General features: G+C 51.4%; 1 protein-coding gene across 1 annotated transcript in view; it reads left to right on the plus strand.

Annotated features, from left to right (window-relative positions):
- The first annotated feature begins 1,246 nt into the window (after positions 1-1,246).
- Sbk1 (SH3 domain binding kinase 1) overlaps positions 1,247-14,333 on the plus strand; it is a 34,423-nt gene continuing 21,336 nt past the window's right edge. Inside the window, exon 1 of the mRNA XM_090357884.1 lies at positions 1,247-1,889. The gene's annotated coding sequence lies outside the window, so the exon portion shown is untranslated. The remainder of the gene's footprint in view (positions 1,890-14,333) is intronic.

Consider the following 14,333-nt stretch of genomic DNA (forward strand, 5'->3'; position numbering starts at 1 on the left):
TTTCTTCCTCTGCTTCTTCTCCATCATCAATCACCTTCTTCTTTTGTTTTGGTTTTGCTTTTGTTTCTTGAGACAGTGTCTCAAACCCGTGTTCTTCCTGCCTCAGCCTCCTGAGAGTTGAGATTACAGGCATGTGCTACCATACCCGGCTGGGAATAACTTTATCTAAGGCACATAGTGGCATTGTATAGAAGAGCTGCAGCCCCGTGGGTTTGGGGGGGGGGGTTGGTTGTTATTGTTGTTGTTGTTTTGTGCAAAAATCCATAGATGAAGGAAGAGCCTCTGCCACCTTTGTCACTGTGGGCCCCAGGTTTAGCACAGCACCTGGTACAGTTAGGGACTCAATAAGTATTTGTTAAACAAACAAGTTCCACACTCCATCACCTTCCACTTGGAGGTGCCTGTTTCAGAACTAGACCCAGCCTTGCTCATGGTGACTATTCAAGGCAGGCAGAAGATCTCAGGGAATTGAGGGGTACTGGTATGAATTTGGGGTGACTGAGGGTACTCCCTAAAGCCCAAGCCCTGCTTAGCCTAAGGCAGCTGCACTGAGCCCAAGTTCTACCTGTTTTGTTGTTGTTGTCATTGTCACTGGGGCTTGAACACAGAACCTAGGCACTGTTCCTGAGTTTTAGGGGTTTTTTTGTGTGTGGGGGGGTCAGTCCTGGGACTTGAACTCAGGACCTGAGCACTGTCCTTGGGCTTTCTCAAGGCTAGAACTCTACCGCTTGAGCCACAGTGCCATTTCCAGTATTCTGGTGGTTCATTGGAGATAAAAGACTTTCCTACCTGGACTGGCTTTGAACTGTGATCCTCAGATCTCAGCTTCTTGAGGGGCTAGGATGACAGGCGTGAGCCACTAGCACCTGGTTTCTTAACAGTTCCCATGGCAGCCCAAGTGGCTAGGGATGTCTGAGTAAGATATGGAGTCTCTGTGCTGCCCAGAGACCTCCAGGCAGGAGGTGGCTGGGTTGGGGGAGACCTGCTAGGATGATCTATCAGGGAGACACAGCCAGAACCAAGTTGCCATCCTTGCCTGGCACGCTGTAGCCTCCCGGCTTTGGCAGGGAAGGAGTTAACCTTGCAGCTCCTCAGTGTGGAGCTATTAATACCCACAGCCCAGCCGGCCCTGAGCTGCCAGCGGAGCGAGGAGGGATCTGAGAGAGGAAAGAGAAGCAGCCGCAACCCAGTGGGGACCCCAGGGTCAGAACTTGCCCAGGAACGGCGTGAACGTCAACAGCGTCAACAGCGTAGACACAGCACCCACCTCACCTACCCCTGCTCTGCCATCACCTTCAGGTCTCAGCCTCCTTCCCTGAAGGCCACCCGTGCCACCCAGCCCAGCGGAGGACAGCAAACTTTCTTGGCAAAGTAAGTGGATTAGAGCAGACAGCTGGACAGACTGATGGACAGAAGGACAGGTCACCTCCAGGATCATCTTGTCTGTCCTGCCTCTGACTGATTAGCAGCGGTGTGGTCAATCAGGAGAGCCACAGGCAGGGACGGGACCTCTGTCCACCTGCTGTCACCTTTGAGTCCCCGCAGCTGGTCGCTGCTAGACCTGAACTCTTGAGAGAGAGAGAGAGAGCCTCGGGCTCTTCCCCCACCGAGGCGACGGGCAACCGCTGTGGAAAGGCACAGGTGGCAGGGGGACAGGAGCAGGGTCCTGAGGCCGACAGGCTGCTGACTCTGGAACGCAATGGCTCAGGGACCCCTGCCCTGGAGAGGGACGATGTGGCTGGAGTTCCCAGTGGTCAGACCTGCCCTGTCCTGGAACTCCCTCCAGCCTGGCCACTGAGCTGTGGAGTTGAAGATGTTCCAGCCTTCTGCTTGGTCTGTTTCCACCGGGACGAGGAAAAGGAGCTGCTGGAGGAAGTCCCACTGCAGAGGTCAGTGCTGTGTCCAGGGTGGCAGGGGTGAGGACTGGGCACCGGCTCAGCCCTCTGTCTGCCTGTCTATCCAGTCTGCCCTCCACACCCACCTCTCTGCTGGGACTCAGACCTCTCACCTGGGGAGTGGGGAACCACACAGCCTTCTCACCATCCTTCCCTCTCTGATCCCTCAGTGACCTTCCATTATGGGAACCTTCCATCGTCCCTGGCTCCCCCAGGATGGATGAATCAACACACTTAAGGCCCTGTGTCATCCAGGCTGACACTCCCCCAGCTCCTTGCACTTGATTTCCCTGTCTTCGCTCCCAGAGAGGTGTCCACCATACTTCCCATTGCCTGGCTCCCTTCACCTAATCCCAACAGTAATGCCTCCTCTTCCAGGAAGCCCTCTGGAAATCCCGGCTCTCCCATACCCAAACCCAAGAACACCTTCCATTCCTGAGGTGCTCAGTCTTTGGTTAATTGTAAAAGTGAGAGAGAGAGAGAGAGAGAGAGAGAGAGAGAGAGAGAGAGAGAGAGAGAGAGAGAGAGTCAGAAGAAAGAAACAAGGAAGGTGCAATCATGGGCAAAGGCTTGGGCCCCACCTGGCAGAAGGGGCTTCACACTCTGAACTTGCTTATCTTTTTTGCTAGCTCTCTCAGCCTCCATTGGCAGGGAAACCCAGCTCTAGCCAAGTGCATTACCCAGGCTATGGGCACAGGTTTGTCAAGCAACAAACAGTATGACGGGGTCACCTCTGCTCCAGCCCTGCCTTGTCAGTGCTATGTTGGGGGGTGGGGTGACGCACACGGGGCCTCTCTAGGCCCCTGAAGAACGGTGTGTGGGCACCTGTAGTTTGGACCAGATTCTGTTGGTCCCTGGGCCTTTGGTTTCCCACCATCTTCCTCTGTCTGTCACCAAGTGATGCAGAGTGACACTCCAGGAACTCCCAGGTTCTATGATGTCACTGCACATGATTGAATGCCCAGAGTGCCTGCCTCGGGGGTCCCCGCTGCAGGCAGACACAAGGACAGACACAAATGAGATACTGGATAATGCTGGAGTACTGGGAGAGGTTGATTGTGCTTGGGGGAATGTGGAACTAGATCCCCTCTGCCTGCAGGAGCCAAAGGAGGCCCCAACAGGTCTGTGTGACAGAGCTCTGCCTCTTGAGGGGTACAAGGGGTTCAACACATGGGTTTTACAGGCAATGAGATGCACACATGCCCAAGAAATGGAGGCCAGGTTCTGGTGGTTCATGCCTGTAATCTTCGTCACTCAGGAGGCTGAGATGTGAGGATTGTGGTTTGACTCCAGCTTGGACAGGAAAGTCTGGGAGACTCCACTAATCACCACCAAGAAGCCAGTAGTGGAGCTGTGACTCAAGGGGTAGAGTGTCAGCCTTCAGCATGAAAGAACTATAGGACAGCGCCTGGGCCCTGAGTTCACGCCACAGGGCACACTCGCACACACACACACACACACACACACACACACACACACTCACACACACATGAAACTGGGTGGGATGATGAAAGACAGCAGGGAGCTGGGCTACTGGCCTGAACTGCTGGATTGAGGGTTTGATCCACAAGCTACAGAGCAAGCAGGGTCAGTTTGTTTGAAGCCAACAGGGCAGACGCGATGATTCAGTGAGGTTAGACAAGAGAAGCCCTTCAGCTTCAAAGCAATGATCTCACGCGATGTCACGATTCTTATAGTGGGGGCTTACAATGTTGAAGGAAGGAAGATAGGAAAGAAGGAAAGGAGGAAGGGAACGAAGGAAAGAAGGAAGGGAGGGAGGGAGGAGGAGGGGAGGGGAGAAAAGGTTACAGAGAAGCACTAGCCTCATGAGAACTGTTAAAATGCACATTCCCAGGCACTGCCTTGAATCTGTGAGGTCTCAGGTTTCAGAGGGGACAAAAGTGTGCAAGTAGTCTCCCCCAAACCCCAGCATGAAGGACTGAGACAAGCCCAGCATTTGGGAAGACCGAAAATGCCCCAGAGCCAAGCGTGAAGAAAATTCTGGTCCTTTGTGGCTCTCTTCCCTCTACCTCCAATCTCCAGCTTTGGGGACCCCTCTGTAGGGAGGACCCCCCCAGACTCCTGTCCTAGGGGATGATGGTCTGATCTCTATTCTAGCTGGTGGGCTCTGGCCCTTTAAGGTCTAGGGAGGGGGCACAGCCAGACTGGGCAAAGACAGTGACCACAGGTGCCAGGTGGTAAGGCTAAAAATACTGGATGATGTGGACAGCCAGGCTGCAGGAGCCAGGCGGCGCTGGCTGAGGTGGAAGAGAATGCTCGTGGTTCTCTGCTGCTGAGAGCCTTAGGCGGGGGGCTAAATGACTATATCTTGGGGGGCTGTGTGGAGTCTATGGCTGTCCTCAGAATCCCCTACCCACCTCTCCATCCTTTCCCTAGCCCTATTGTTCTTTAGATGGACACTTGGACTGCCCAGGCAGGCCTGATTCTGTAACACTCTGGGGACTTCGAGGAAGTCATTTTCTCCTCTCTGGACCCTTGTGAAATTACTGCTAGAAGCCAGTGACTCTTGCCTGTTCATCCTAGCTACTCAGGAGGCTGAGATCTGAGGATCACCATTTGAAGCTAGTCCAGGCAGGAAAGTTCTTGAGACTCTCTTCTCAAAAAAGCTAGAAGTAGCCGGGCGTGGTGGCTCATGCCTGTAATCCTAGCTACTCAGGAGGCTGAGATCTGAGGTTCAAAGCCAGCCTGAGCACTAAAGGTTGTGACGCTCTTATCTCCAGTTAACCACCAGAAAGCAGGAAGTGGATCTGTGGCTCAAGTATTAAGGCGGTAGCCTTGGGCTAAAGCTCAGGGACAAAGCCCAGGCTGAGTTCAAGACCCATGACACCCCCCCACACACACACAAAAGCTCAGGGACAGTGCCCAGGCCAAGGGATAGGACAGTAGCCTTGAGCTGAAGAACTCAGGAACAGCACCCAGGCCCAGAGTTCAAGTCCCATTACCAGAAAAAAAAAAGTGAAGCTGTGGCTCAAGTGGTAGAACACTAGCTTTGAATGAAAAAGCCAAGCAAGAGGTCCTGAGTTCAAGCTCCAACACACACACACACACACACACACACACACACACACACACACACACACGAGAGAGAGAGAGAGAGAGAGAGAGAGAGAGAGAGAGAGAGAGAGAGAGAGAGAGAGAGAGAAGAGAGGCTGATTCTCTAGCAACATTGGTCAAGTGAAGGTTCAGTGGCCAGTTCACATTTGTGGATTGAATGAGGTTTTCCAGAAGTCTCTGGGCCTGGGTACTGAAGCCCCAGAGCTTGAGAGGCTGATGTAGCTCTAGAGAGCCTCACAGCTTTGTGGGGGCTGGCAAGCTGCTCTCAGGGGCACAGGTTAGGGCAGGAGATAGCCAAGCACATCTGCCCATTTGTTGCTGGTGTGTCTTGGCAAGTCTCATCCACACAGCTGTCCACCAGCGACCCGTGCAGGATATAGAGATGCATTCATTCAGGTGACATGAGCTGAGGTAGCCATGAGGCTGGAATCTACAGAGCACATCCTTGTGTCCAACCCTGTCAAGTATGGAGGATGGAGGGGGTGGGGGAAGAGGGCTCTCTGCTCCATGCAGGCTCTTCCCATCTTGTGGCTATGTCATCCCTCAGAGTCTCAGAATTCCCCTGCCACCCACCCCCCCATCTCCCTCCGATTACAAAGAAGAAAGAGGGGAGGTCACGGTTTGTTTACAAGCCAAAGCTAGCAATTACCGTTGGCCAGAACAGCTCCTTGCGGTTGCAGGGGAAGTTGGGAAATGTAGTCCAGTGTGAAAGCCTTCTGGGGTTGTCAGGGAAAATAAGATACTTGTGAACGTATGAAGGCACCTGGCTCAGCCAGGATATTACATGCCCTTATGCTCTCGTAGCTCACGCCTGTAATTCTAGCTACTCAGGAACCTGAGATCTGAGGATTGTGGTTCGAAGCCAGCTTGGTCAGGAAAGTCTGTGAGACTGATCACCAAAGAACCAGAAAGCCAGAAGAGTGGGGGTGTGGCTCAAGTGGTAGAGCACTAGCCTTAAGGAAAAACAAAAACAAAAAAAAAAACAAAAAAAACCACAAAAGCTCTGATTTGAAGTCCTAGTACCAGCACCAAAAAGAAAAGAAAAAAACGAGAACAAAAACCACTATTAAGGGAGCGTGCTGGGATGTGCAGACATACACTTGGCTTGTATAAAGAGGGATTTCATGAAACCTGGACACTGCAAGGGAGCTGGCTGTGAGAAAGGAAAGACATCCAGGCAAAGAAGACCAAAAAAAAAGAAACCCAAAGGCCCAAGGGCCAGAGGCAGAGGGTAGCTAGAGGTGAGCAAGTGGGAAAAGTAGCAGATCGATAAAACCAGGCTAGAGCAAAGTCTGGGGACAATGATGCAGGGTGAGGCCAGAATGGGCTGGATCACTTAGGCCTGGACCTTGAGGCTAAGGAGAATGGATTTTGTTCTAGGTGGGGCTGGAAAGCCTAGAAGAGTCTAATTGGCATTTTTAAATCATTCCTCCAGGGAGGATCGATGGCTGCTAGACCAGCATGGATATAAGACACCAGTGTCGCAGTCACGGTGTGGCAGGGCACAGGGACTGCCTGGGAACAAGAGAAGAGGCCTGCTGCTGTGCTGGAGTACTGTTTGTGCCTGTGAGCTTGTGCAAGAGTAGAAGGAGGGGAAATTAGCCAGGTGCCAGTGGCTCCCACGTGTAATCCTAGATACTTAGGAGGTTGAGATCTGACGATCAAAGTTCAAAGCCAGCTAGGACAGGAAAGTCTGTGAGAATATTATCTCTAATTAACAACCCAAAAGTCCAAGGGGCTCAAGTGGTAGAAAACCAGCCTTGAGAGGACAAAAAGACCCAAGACAGTGGCCTGGCCCCAAATTCAAACCCTAGGATCAGTACACTCTCTCTCTCTCTCTCTCTCTCTCTCTCTCTCTCTCTCTCTCTCTCTCTCTCTCTCACACACACACACACACACAGTGAAAATTTGCTGGGAGTTCTGGTAGGCTCACACCTGTAATCATAGTCACTCAGGAGGATTGAGATTCTAAAGAGGATTGAGATGGAAACATTCTTGATATTCCATCTCTGAAATAACTGGAAGCCAGCTGGGCTGGAGGTGTGGCTTAAATGGGAGGGTGGCCAGGCAAGCAAGCAGAGCAAGTACAGAGCTTTGAGTTCTAATCCCTAGAACTGGCAATTGAAAAAAAAAAAAAAAGGAAGGAATGTTAGAAATACTCAACCATAGGGTTTACAGGTGGGACTTTTAAGGATTAATTAGACTGGCTAACAAGATGCTAAACCCCACAGGACCACAAGAAATGAGGTTTAGTGACATTGAAATGGAAAGTCACCTGGAGAAGACCAAATAGAAGTTGGAGTGGTGACATCTAGTTAAAGATGGCAGAGTGACCACACACATCTAACTACTGTGTCTTCAAGTCCTATTAAAAGGACGTGGGTGACCAGATCTGGTGACCCACCTCTGTAATCCCAGATGAGCAGGAGACAGACATAAGAGAATTGTGATTGGCTAGCCCCAGGCAAAAGCTTGAGATTCCCTTGAGAAATAGCTAAAGCAAAAATAAATAAATAAATGAAAGCGTGAGGGATGTGGGCTCAAGTACTAGAGTACCTTCCCAGCAAGCCTGAGGAACTGAATTCAAATCCTACTACCAAAAGAAAAGACAGAAGGAAAGGAAAGGGGAAACATGAGTACATTTTTAAAGTAGATAGGTCCATTTTTAGGGGTGGTCATGGGGCTTGAACTCTGGGCCTGGGCACTGTTCCTGAGCTCTTCAGCTCAAAGCTACTGCCCTAGCCTTGAGCCACAGCCCAATTTCCCATTTTCTAGTGGTTAATTGGAGATAAGAGTCTATGGACTTCAGTGCCCAGGCTAGCTTTGAACCATGATCCTCAGATCTCAGTCTTCTGACTAGGGTTACAGGCATGAGCCACCCGTGCTTACCCCATAGGTTCATTTTTTTAAGGTGTGTGTGTTAGCTTTCTGACACTAGGACAAGTAACAAAGATCACCAAGTTATAAACAGGGGAGTTTTATTCAGAGTGTTCTAGTCCTTGATCACTTGACCCCAAAGCCTTGGCCTGTGGTGAATTAGCACATCATTGTCTCACTTTTTGCTCGTGTCATCACCAGAAAGCTAAAGAGAGGAAGGCAGGGCTGGGGGTGTAGCCCAGTGGGGTACGGGCTTAACATCTGCAAGTTCTAGCACTGGGGAGCGAAAGAGACAGACAAAGGGAAATCCTGCTGTCCACTTAGAGGGATTACCCCAATGACCTAAAGACCTCCCGCCAGCCCCAGCTCTTAAAGGCTGACCACCACCTCCCAAGTGTACTGCCATACAGACAGCACACGAGCAACATTCGAGACCCAAACCGTAGCAGTACATATAGCAGTCTTTTTTTTTTTCTGCCAGTCCTGGGGCTTGAACTCATGGCCTGAGCACTGTCCCTAGGCTTTCTCAAGGCTAGAACCCTGCCACTTGAGCCACAGCACCATTTCTGGCTTTTTCTATGGATGAGGTACTGAGGAATCGAACCCCAGGTCTTTGTGCATGCTAGGCAAGCACTCTACCACTAGACCAAACTCCCAACCCCTGTATAGCAGTCTTTAATTACAACACATCCCTGGAACAAGGTTATTGCCTCATGGTTCTGTCTATCAGAACATACTAATCTAAATCAAAATGCTGACAGTATGGTCCAGAATGTTCTTGGAAGCGTTTTCCGGAAGCTATAGGGGAGAAATCATTTCCTTGACTTTTCCACCTTTCCCAAAAGTCCCATCGTCTCTTGGTCCCTGGCCTCTTCTGACCACACCTTGGAAAGCAACCATGCTGGTTCATGGGATGAAGTAATGCCTTCGCTCATTTGCTGTAGCTCTAACCACATACCTGAGGCTGATTTGATTTATATAAGAAAGAGAGAGACAGAGACAGAGACAGTCAGAGGCAGAGAGAGGCAGAAATGGGGAGAAAGGAAAGAAGGAAGGAAGGGAAGAAGGAAGGAAAGGAGGGAGGGAGGGAAAGTTTATTTGGCTCCTAGTTCTGGAGGCTAGAAAGGCCCAGTGTGGGTGGGCACCACATTTGCTCAGTTTCTGGTAGCAGAAAGGAGGTGGCTTGTGTGGAAGAAGCAAAACCATCACCTGCTCTCCACTCCTCCATCCACGACTCGAGTCCTTAGGCTCCGCCCCCTGGCCCAGGCTCCTCCCACTCAGCTGTACCTCCCAATAGGGCCCACACTGAGGAATTAAAGTGCCAATACATGGATTTGGGAGAGAGTCCTTCAGAGTACAAGGATTGAGCTCACGTGAATAATCCAGAATAAGATCCTTCACCTCAATCACATTGACTTCAGTGAGGTAAAATATTTTCAGGGGGAATTATTTAGGGGATTATGACAGGGACATTTTTGATGTTTGTTTTGTGCATGTGACAGTCTCACACACCAGTTCCAGGAGAGCATGATAAGAGCATCTTGAAATCTATAACATTCAGGTTTAACAGCCTGTGGAAACTGTCCCTTGGGAGAGGACCAAGGCCAGGAATGCCACAGTGTACCCCACAAATCTGCAAAGGCGCCATATTAATGGGAACCAGGGTAAAAACTGGTGCTAAAACCAGGATTGATTTAAGAAGGGCTTTCATCCTGAAATGCCCATTCCCAGGCCTCACAGCTGGGCATCAGCCGCCACCCACCAGAACTGGAGGTCCAGCCAGACAGGACTAAACAAAGGGCCCGAACTGGAGGTGCTCCACTTCCCCTTTTCTAGTGATTAATTGGAGATAAGAATCTCTTGTTCTTTAGTGCCCGGGATGGCTTTGAACTCTGATCCTCAGATCTCAGCCTCCTGAGTAGGTAGGATTACAAACATGAGCCACAGCACCTGGCTCAAATTGTCTTCTTTCTGTCCTTCTTGGAAGACTGTGATAAAAACCAGGGCCTCATGCATGCTAAGTGTGCAAACCCTCGCTCTGCTCTGTGTGTGTGTGTGTGTGTGTTTGCCTATGTGCTGGTACAGGGGCTTGAACCTGAGTTCAAGCCTGGGCACTGTCCTTGGGCTTTTCAAGGCTAGTGCTCTACCACTTGAGCCACAGTATCACTTCCAGCTTTTTCTGTGTATGTGGTACCAAGGAATGGAACCCAGGTCTTTCTTTGTGCATGCTAGGCAAGCATTCTACCACTAGGCCAAACTCCAGGGAGCAGAAAGTGCAAATCTCCTCAAGCTGCAGATGGTGAACCAGGCGCGGCCTGCACTGCGGCGTCACGGCCGCGAGAGGGCGCGCTGCGCTCACCACACGCGGGCTCGTTTGCAGCCACATCACCCAGGGCAGGCTTGGCCACCGCCTCTGTCCAGCTCTGCTCCTCCTGCAGCCAGTCTGCCTGGGTTCCTCAATATTTAGGGGCCAGGGCATAGCTCATTTTATGCACCTAGAAGAGGTGAAGTGCTTTGTCCACAGGAATGGTTAGTGTGAATTTTTTTTTTCAGTACTGGGGTTTAAAGTCGGGGCCTCACCCTGGGCCTGCTAGGCAGGCACTCAACCATTTAACCACATTCCCAACAACACCCATCCGCCCCTCCCTCTTTTTTTTGTTGTTTTAGTTATTTTACTTCTTCTTCTTTTTTTTTTTTCTTTTGCCAGTCCTGGGGTGTGAACTCAAGGCCTGAGCACTGTCCTTAGGCTTTCTCATGGCTAGTGCTCTACCACTTGAGCCACAGAACCACTTCTGGCTTTTTCTGTGTATGTGAAAAGGAATCGAACCCAGGGCGTCACACATGCTGGGCAAGCATTCTACCTCTAGTCCATGTTCCCAGCCCTGCTTTAATTATTGTTTTGGGTAATGTCAAATATTTGTTTCCCAGAGTCAACCTCATCCTGGTCCTCCTACTTATGCCCGGCCCTTGTAGCTGGCTCACACCCTCAAAAGTTCACAGGGGTCACAGTTTCACCCCCCTAAGGGATGGGTCATGAGACCCAGTGGTGACAAAAGGCCCAGGAGTCTCTGTGGTGGCCTCAGAGCCCAGTGCCAGCTGCAGATGCCAGTCCAGATAGTCAGACACTGGAGCTAGTGGCACATGGGAAGCATCTGGCATCTTCTCTCCCTCCATCCTGGCTGGAACCCCCCCACTTCCCCCCCCCCCCACCGCCATCTCTCAGCAGCCAGTGCGATCCAAGCCAATCTTGGGCATAGACTAAATTAGCTGAGTTTGTTCCCTCCCAAGAGGAGCGGCATCTCCTCCCTTACTAATTAACTCACTTAATTAGGGCTTGCAAGCCGGCTCCACCCAGCCCTCCCTTTGCCCCTGCCCTGCCCACCTTCTCCTCTGCTCCCTTCCCCCAGGCATCCAAGCCCCATAGATGGGAATGGAGTGGGATATCCTGGCCTCCTCCACATCCAAACCTCCACTCCATCCCTTCCCCCAGGCCCAGCAGACATAAGAGCAAAGTGCCCGGCTGGGGCAGGGGCGGGGGGGGGGGGGGGGAGGGGAGGATAACCAGATCAAATAGAACAAATGAGCCAGAGAGACTGAATAGCATGCGTTCGAGTCCCTGGCATACATGAACCCCCCTGGAGGAACTTTGAGCAGTAGAAAAAAGCTCACACTTTTCATCCCAGCTGCTCAGGAGACTGAGTTCTGAGGTTTGAAGTTCCGTGGTTTGAAGACAGAGACGTCTGTGAGACTCTTAGCTTCAAATTTGCCACCAAAAAGCTGGAAGTGGCGCAAAGTGGTGGAGCTCTAGCCTTATGCAAAAAGAGCTCAGGAACAGCACCCGGGTTCTGAGTTCAAGCCCCGGGACCGATACCAAGAAAACAAAAAGAGCCTGGCACCAATCTGTGCTCATTAGTAAGTGGGTGACGTGAGCAAGGGGTTCTGGAGTGAGAGCAGAGGAGAGAGAGGAAAGCCAGCAGGGCTGGGTATCTGTGAACTGGAGGCTGCGGCTTGGGAGGAGGAGGGGCCGGGGGCTTGGGAGAAGCCAAAGGATAATAAGCAGGCAGGAAAGACTCCGCATGGCATCCCTGCCATTCCCACTGTGAGGGCTAGAAGAGGCTTGTTAACGCAGGGCCTCCCCTGCTGAAAATAGCTAGGGTTCCTAGATACCTAATCGAAATCCAGGCTCATCTTGGGCAGAAAAAACAGTTGGAGAGAGGGAGGGAGGCGCTCCACAGCCTTTTGCTTCCTCAGGAGCCCAAGCAAAGCAATCAGACTGAGGAGGCAGCAGGCTGGATGCAGGCTAGACACTGAGCACGGCTTACTAGAATGGAAGACTGGAAGAATGGTTACATTTGAACTGTTGGAACTGGGCTTAGATGGGCAGGGGGAACCAATCAGCACTGGCGGGGGAAGAGGCCAGGAGGAAACCTGAGACCCCAGAGGGCCTTGCTTATGAGGCCCTCAATATCGCAGTCCCTTCAGGAAGCTTGGCCTTTGTTTCTCCTTTATACCCTGGCCACAGGCAGCATTTTATATTCATTGCTTTGATTCATGTAAGGTGCCCCCCCACACACAGATAAATCTCTGATTTATCTAGAAATTCCCAAAATGCCAGGACTGAGATGTTGGTCCCAACACCTGTTCATCTTGTGGGTGTGAATAAATGAATGATTAATTCATGCATGAAGGCACATATGAATGAATGAATGAATGCATGCATGCATGCCTTGGCCTGCAAATCCGTCTATCTCCTCACAAAACCCTAATAATAACATCTATAGGGGCAGGAGCTCTGGTTCCCCTCTCAGGCTGAGGGCCTTGTGAGACACATTTGCAGGGAAGAGTCAACAAAGAAATAGTTGATTCTGCACAGCAGGTGGCAGGGAGCATAACTCATTCTACATTTTTACATACTAGAAATCCACATTAACACTAAGACAGGGAGCTGTGGGCTGTGAGTGACAGAATCCAAGGGACTCTTCTTTCTGAGTCAAGTTCAGTGAGGCTTCAGGCATGGCTAGATCAAGGGATTTAAAGAAAGAACAAGGCTTCTGTTCTCTTAGCCCTGCTGCCGGCTTCATTGGCTTCATCCTCCATTGGTTCTCCCTGGTGGTTGGCAATGCCAGGTTCACCCTCTCTGTGTTCTGGTGCAGTGGAGAGATTCTAGGGATGGGGGAGGGGCATTCATCATCAGGGGACAGAAGTTCCCAAGGGAAAGCCAGGCATGCATGTAAATTGTTCCCCTTGGGACTCTGGGCCACTGCCAGCCTGTGACATCTCAAGTGGCAGAGGTATTTGTGGCTGATCCTGCCAGCGTCCATCCCAGAACTTCTCGGACCTCTGAAGGAGAGTGAGGGGACCCAGCTGGCTACCCACTGGTCCCAGCAATTCCCATGAATCACCAACCCTGGGTGAGGGTCACCCCAACAAGAACGTGCCCGGTAGAGGAGGCCAAGTGACTGTGCCCCCTTCCCGCAGTGGTGATTGGCAGCGGATGCCCCCGGCCACTGTCTTTCTGTCTTGCCTCTCTGTACTCTCCTACCTGGAGTCATCTACCAGATGAGCGCCTGGCACTATAAACTAGGACGTCACTGAAGCCAGCCCCCTGGAAAGCTGTGCTAGACAGTGCCGTTCCCAGCCACGGGTCTGTGGTTCCTAGGTCACCCCTAGGGGATCCCCCTGCACCCCAGGAGCTGGCAATGAGTCTTTGACGCCTTTTGGAAGGTTCTAGAGTAACTGGGCAGGGTCAAGACCTATTCAGTGCTCATTTCCTGGTTTCCCCAGGAGACAGCTGTCTCGCAGTCCTGGGGAGCAACTGGTGATGGGATGAGAGGCTAACGCTGCCACACATTTGCCCATTCCCCTGCTTCTAGAAGGTGGCAGCCAGCCCTGGCCACTCGAAGTAGCTCTTGGATATGGCTTTAGAAAACACAAACTTAACTGGGTACTGGTGGCTCACGCCTGTAATCCTGAACCATTCAGGAGGCTGAGATCTGAGGATCACGTAGTTCGAAGCCAGCCTAGGTAGGAAAGTTCAAGAGGTCTCTTGTCTCCAGTTAATTATCAAAACAAAATCAGAAGGAGCTGGACACTGGCGGCTCACACCTGTAATCCTAGCTGTGCAGGAGGCTGAGATCTGAAGATCTCAGTTTGAAGCCAACCCAGGCAGGAAGATCCATGAGACTCTTGCCTCCATCAGCAAACTGGAAGTGGCACTGCGGCTCAACATGGCAGAGTATTAGTCCCGAGCTAAAGAACTCAGAGACAGTGCTCAGGCCTTCAGTTCAAACACCATGACCACCATCAACAACAAAGCCAGAAGAGGAGGTAGGACTCAAGTGATGAAGCTTGAGTGAAAAAGCTAAGGGACAGCTCCCAGTCCCTGAGTTCAAGTCCCCCCCCCATACACACACACACACACACACACACACACACACACACACACACGCACTGAAGAAAATTACAGACAAGTGTAAAACGATGCCG

The sequence above is a fragment of the Megascapheus bottae genome, chromosome 25, assembly GCF_031878675.1.
Source record: "Megascapheus bottae isolate mThoBot1 chromosome 25, mThoBot2.hap1, whole genome shotgun sequence".
NCBI classification, from domain to species: Eukaryota; Metazoa; Chordata; class Mammalia; order Rodentia; family Geomyidae; genus Megascapheus; species Megascapheus bottae.